This window comes from Triticum urartu, chromosome 5 (genome assembly GCF_003073215.2).
Source record: "Triticum urartu cultivar G1812 chromosome 5, Tu2.1, whole genome shotgun sequence".
Taxonomy (NCBI): domain Eukaryota; kingdom Viridiplantae; phylum Streptophyta; class Magnoliopsida; order Poales; family Poaceae; genus Triticum; species Triticum urartu.
The window spans coordinates 481,751,296-481,757,295 of NC_053026.1; positions in this window are offsets into that span (position 1 = coordinate 481,751,296).

Genomic DNA, 6,000 nt, shown 5'->3' on the forward strand with positions numbered 1-6,000 from the left:
GCACCGTTGCCACTCATTAAGTGCGACCACTGCTCAAAGAAGGTCGTGCGCCGCGTGTCTACAACGCTGGAACATCCTGGATGGGTGTTCATCAAGTGCTTAAACGATGGGGTATGTGCTCTTTGTAGCTTCGGCTTGTGCTCTTAGATTTGACTAGTTGTGCTAACTTAAAATTTTATTGTGTAGCATGGATGCAATTTTTGGTGTTGGGAAGAAGAGTACATCGATATATTGATAGATCGCAATTTAGTAGATGTTCGTGCACTTTTAGCTAGCATAGAGGCTAGAGATGAGACTAGTGCATTTGTTGCTAGATTAAAGGCTAGGCATGAGACTAGATGCGAGGAAGCAACCTCTGCTTCTTTAGACTCAAAGAAGACAGAAGCACGCAAGATCGAGCCTCCTCCGCAGATAAATTAAACAATGACTGCATCGAGAAGGCACTAGTCCAACTTACAGGGACAGTTATGGAAGTTGGATATCTTCTAAAATGTATTCTTGTGGTTCTTGCTTTCTTTGTCTTGCTTTTCTAGTCAAAATTTGGTGATGTATCCCCATGTACCAAAAATGAATGATGAAAAAAAGTTAAGGGCTTGCAAAGAAAAATATACGCGGACAAGATGCGGCTGGGATGTGTCCGCCCGTTGGGCGCACGACCACCGCATCTCAAAAACGGCCCGGACACGACCCCATTGCTCTACCCAAACGGACATAATCCGGGTAAAACGGACGTTCGTTTGGGGTCATGCGGTGGAGTTGGCCTAACCCACTCCCTCCGTTCTATGATCTGCATTTGTTAGGCCTTCATATTTTGAAATAAATTTGAATATTAAAATTTAAGTTATATGAGACGAAAATATATTAGTATCGGATTTGTATTCGAAATAAGTTTTCAATGGCCAGGGCCACACCAGAACCAGGGCGAGCGATGCGGCTGGCCATGGCGTTGCTGGTGGAGGAGCGGCAACGGGTTCATTGGTTTGGGTGGGGGTGTGGTGCTGTCAGGGAAATATCAGATGTGGGAAGGTTTAGAGGATTCCAGAGTGCGGTGAGGGCATCGTAGAGAAAGTAACTCTGGCAAGGTGGGGCGGCTTGCAACAGGGTCATGGCTGGAGGGAGGAGGAAGGTGAACCCATAATAGTTGCACTTTAATCCATTGATCCAACAAATTGATTAAGACTATAAAAAAACAATTAACTCGTGCCTAGGTGACAAGGGCAAGCCGGCTTTAATAGGGAGAGCGATAACAGTGGCGATCTGATGATGGTAGTGGTCGTTCGATGGTAACTTTTATTTATTTTTTGAAACGGAGGTGGTAATTTTTATTACGTTTGAGGTGCATCGTAGTTCTGATGAACATCTACTATTATAGATCTATATAGATCTTCTGCGAGGAAAGAAAAAACTCACGCTAATGTGGGATGGCGATCCCGAAATTACTTGGGGATGGCTCTGTAGAGGCTTTCTCGCACCCACGTCGACCGATGGATGATTCCATGCATGCATGCATGACGGTACGGTGCATTCAAGTAGGGCAACCGATCGATCGGCCGGCAGGCGGCTGCAGGGCCAGGCCAGGCTGCTAGGCGGTTGATGGTGGTGGGCTTCCGCGTAATTAAATGCATGCGTCTGGACCTCATCAGGTCACTGTGCTAGCTGCGATCGATCGCAGCCCGCTCTTGCATGCTGCGACGCAGTTTACGTGGCTTTTAGCCGTCGTATTTGTACGAGCCGCCACTGTTTCGATCGGTATCGGCTTTCGAGCTGAGCATGCACGCACGTACGTACGTAGCACGCACCACCACGGCGTGTTTTCCGCGCAAAAGGGCACGGAGAGCAGGCAGCGCGGCATGGAGGCTGCATGTACGTACGTGCGTCCTGGTAATTCTTATCGTGCACTGCATGCGTGGTAGCTTTGTCACCGATATGTGTGATGTACCGGCCATCTACATCGTTGGCCCATAACCTATGGAGTATATGCGTGCATGTGCCTTTTTTACATCGACCATTGCAATTGGTCCACATATGCATGCATGCATGCGTACGTACGGATATACTGTATGTACGCTGGAGGACCATCTCCGGTTCGATGGTATTTACATCTAGCCTAGCAGCAGGCCGGGGTCAACAGTCTAAGAGCACCTTCAATTCGATGCCATGTGTAGGTTACAGTGGTATAGCTAGCCTTCAAGATGTCCTCTCTCTCTCTCTCTCTCAAAAAAGAAGATGTTCTCAAGAAAAGCATCAAGGCCTCAACCACGATCACGAATTAAACTGCACATGAAAGCTGTCTGCAGACTATCTTGTTGTCGGCACATTGATCCCGTTGAACACAATTTTCCAGCTAGCTAGCTAGCTCCGTCACGAATTATGCCACGTCTATGTTACCATGTACACGCAAACGCACGTACACCGCCTCTCTCGATCGATCAATCATTATCGCTCACCGCCAAGGCGCCAACCGATGAGTCAACGATCCAGCCGAACCGACCTTCAATCATCAAAGACGAGACGGGTGGTGGATCAGCTGGCAGCGTCCTTGTCGAGCGGTCCGGGCGTACGTGTTCCTCCCCCGCGAGACCTCCGCGCCCACACCCGGCCAACCGATCGGTATCGATGGTAATCAAGCAGCTGGCCGACGTCGACCCGGCCGGCGGACGGCGACCGCTGCAGTCCTAGGACGACACCGTCACGCGCCCATGCTGCGCTGCCGGTGTGCGCGCGCCATCCGATCAACGGGCAGCGGCCACCTGCCATGCATTCGCGTGCGTTTCGGGCGCGCTGACATATACTGTAGGTACGTGTGCACACGGGCGGGCGGGCGGGCTCGCCGGCCGGCCGGCACGGCGCCGCGGGCCAGAGCTCGCCGTGTCGTCCGGCGGAAGGGCCAGGGGGACAGATGGTACGGTGATTTCATCCTTTGACGACGGACGGATGGACACAGCTGCCTGCGGCCAGCGCGGGTACCGGGTACGTGCGTTGATCGAGAATGGATGCCGCGGGGACTATATATGTGCATTTCGATTGGACGGACGGAGACCCGGGCGATCGATCGAGGTCCATCCATCCATCGCTGCCTTGCTGTGTGAAGTGACTGCAGGTTTGTTGCCCGATGACCAGAACCGGCCGGCCAGCTGCGACCTCGCTAGCTAGTTCGATTGTGAAGTGGCGATTTTCTTTTTTTGAAAAATATTCAATCTGTTCACCAACTATCAATGCAGTACAAAAAATATCAAAAGTAACACAGATTACATCCATATCTGTAGACCATCTAGTGACTACTATAAGCACTGAGACGAGACAAAGGCGCGTCGTCGCCATCACCCCTCCTTCATCGGAGCTGGGCAAACTTTGTTCTAGTAAACAGCCGGGAAGTTGTCATACTAAGTCCCCATAAGACCAGCGCACCAGAACGGCAACCGTCGTAGATGAAGAGACGCATAGATCAAAAGGATTCAACCTGTAGACATGAACACAGACGAATAGGGGTCGGATCCAATCAGATCCACTGAAGACAAGCATTGATCGAATCCCGCAATATCTGCCGCAGACACACCTCCACATGCCCTCCGATGACGCTAGACGCACCGTTGGAATGGAGGCTAGGTAAGGAGAAACTTATTCCATCTTCAGGAAGCCACAATTGTCTCGTTTTTCCTGAGCAGGACAGAAAACCTAACCTAACTAAAAACATATCTAAAAATAGAGTGCTCCTGTCAGCAAGGGTCGGGATCCACCATGCCCCCATATGGCCCTAGCTCCACTGGTTATGAAGTAGATCAACATCGGCGCCGAAGGGAGGCAAAAAACCTAACCACATATTCGCACCCGACGAGAAACTTATGTCATGTGAAATGGCGATAGATCGTGATGTCTAGCCAAAGTGCACAAATCTTGCAGCAAGCAGTTGACTGAAGTGGACTAGTGTACCTGGGAAACCTGGAGTACGAACATAGTTCAAAAGTGCTACTGAAATCCCTAAAAATGGACAATTAAAAGGAAAAGGATCCAATCCAATGGACAGATCTCGAAGAAAAATCGGTTGCTCTCACCTAAGAACAAACTACCCCTCTTCTTCCCCCGTTGTCTCTCTTTCTCTCTGTAAAACCACATGTAAGGTCACTCTCAAGTTCTTCTGATGTCAGCCTGTGAGGCGTGGTGTTTTGACATTTGCCAAATTCTATGATGTTTGTTGTCTACTCAGGTTCACTATGTTGCAATGGTTCCTTATGCCTGTTGTGAAGGATTCAACTTTATATTGCGAATGTGTTTCCACATTGTTGTATGTGTGATGCATGTGTTTGTCTTGCATGATTCGAGTGTTGCGATCCATTTCCAAACCTAACTCTACAAATCGTTGGGGATTCATTGTGTGCCAAGATTTTTCTTGTTGCATGTATGTGTTGAAATGTTGCATCATTTTCTCATACTTTCCTTCAGGAAATGTCGCAACACACGACACACATGTTGGATGGGGGAATTCTTTACTATTGCATAGACCAGATTGCTCTGGATCCTGACTTAAAATCAAATCCGATGGCCGGGTACGCAGTTGGTTTTCACCCAATTATAGTCGGCTCACGCCTAGCACAACCTTAATTAAATGACATGGCATCACATGCTGCTATCCACATACACATACCGTATTTTGATTTCCTAAGACATGAGTTTATTTTGCAATAACACTTTAACTATGTAGATTAATTAACATAATCTCAAAAGGTTTATAATCAATAGTAACTATAACTATCGTTTATACTACATAAAATATATTTTAATGAAGTACTTGTTAGTCAAAGACATGTCTTAACAACCAGTGAAAATGCACGGTATGTATCCACACGGAGGGAGTACCACCAAAATCGGAAAGAGTTTTTTTATGACGTGCATGAATAATGTTAGATTGCGTACGAGAATAACTAAAAGAAAGATACATCGAAGTTTTGGAAGAAAAATTTCACGAGCCTCATGCTTGAATTACTCCAATGCTTGTAATAAAAATCTCAGTCTTGTGAACCCTTTTTCAATTTCAGTTATGTGCTACTATGGAAAAGAGTTTTTTCATAGGATTACGATTCTCGATGCCCACCCTAAAACCTTTGTTTCACTATAAACTAGGCATCATAGTGTTCACATGTTGTTCCGGTTCATGTTAGGCTCACGCAGAGAGCCTATCATAGGCTCACTCGTCCCCAACATTTCCCACCAATTGCCGCTATCTAGACCATGACTTCTATAAGACGCCATCAAGATTCATGACCATAGATCAAGTCAACAATTATGAGATTTTGACTTCGAGACGCTGTTGTTTGGACCCCCTGTTGGGAAACGTAGCATGAAAAACAAAAAAAATTTACGCACACGCAAGATCTATCCATGGAGATGCATAGCTACGAGAGGGGGAGAGCATTTTCATACCCTTGAAGATCGCAAAGCGGAAGCGTTTATCAACGCGGTTGATGTAGTCGTAAACCTTCACGATCTGCCCTGATCAAGTACCGAACGTACGGCACCTCCGTGTTCAGCACACGTTCAGCTCGGTGATGTCCTCGCCTTCTTGATCCAGCAAGACAGGCGAAGTAGTAGATGAGTTCCAGCAGCACGACGACGTGGTGACGGTTGGTGATGAAGAACAATCTCCGCAGGGCTTCGCCAAGCATTACAGATACTAGACGGAGGATAAACTAGAGGGGACGGGGTTGCCGACACACGGCTTGATGAATCTTGATGTGTCTTGGGTGCTACCCCTGCCCCTCTATTTATATGTTGAGCCCTGTGGTCGAAACTTGGAGTAAAAGCCTCCTCAAAGTCGGTTTTGCCCGAAAGGCAAGAGTCCTTCTCGGACTCCAGGGCTGGACGCCAGGGTTCCCGACGTCTACCCCCTAGACGCCAGGGTTCCTGGCGTCTAGCCTCTGGTCTCCACAAAACTCCCTTTTGCACTTTCCAAAAGCCTCGTGGGCTTTCCCCTTTGGCCCAAATAATGTGTTCTCATACCCAAAC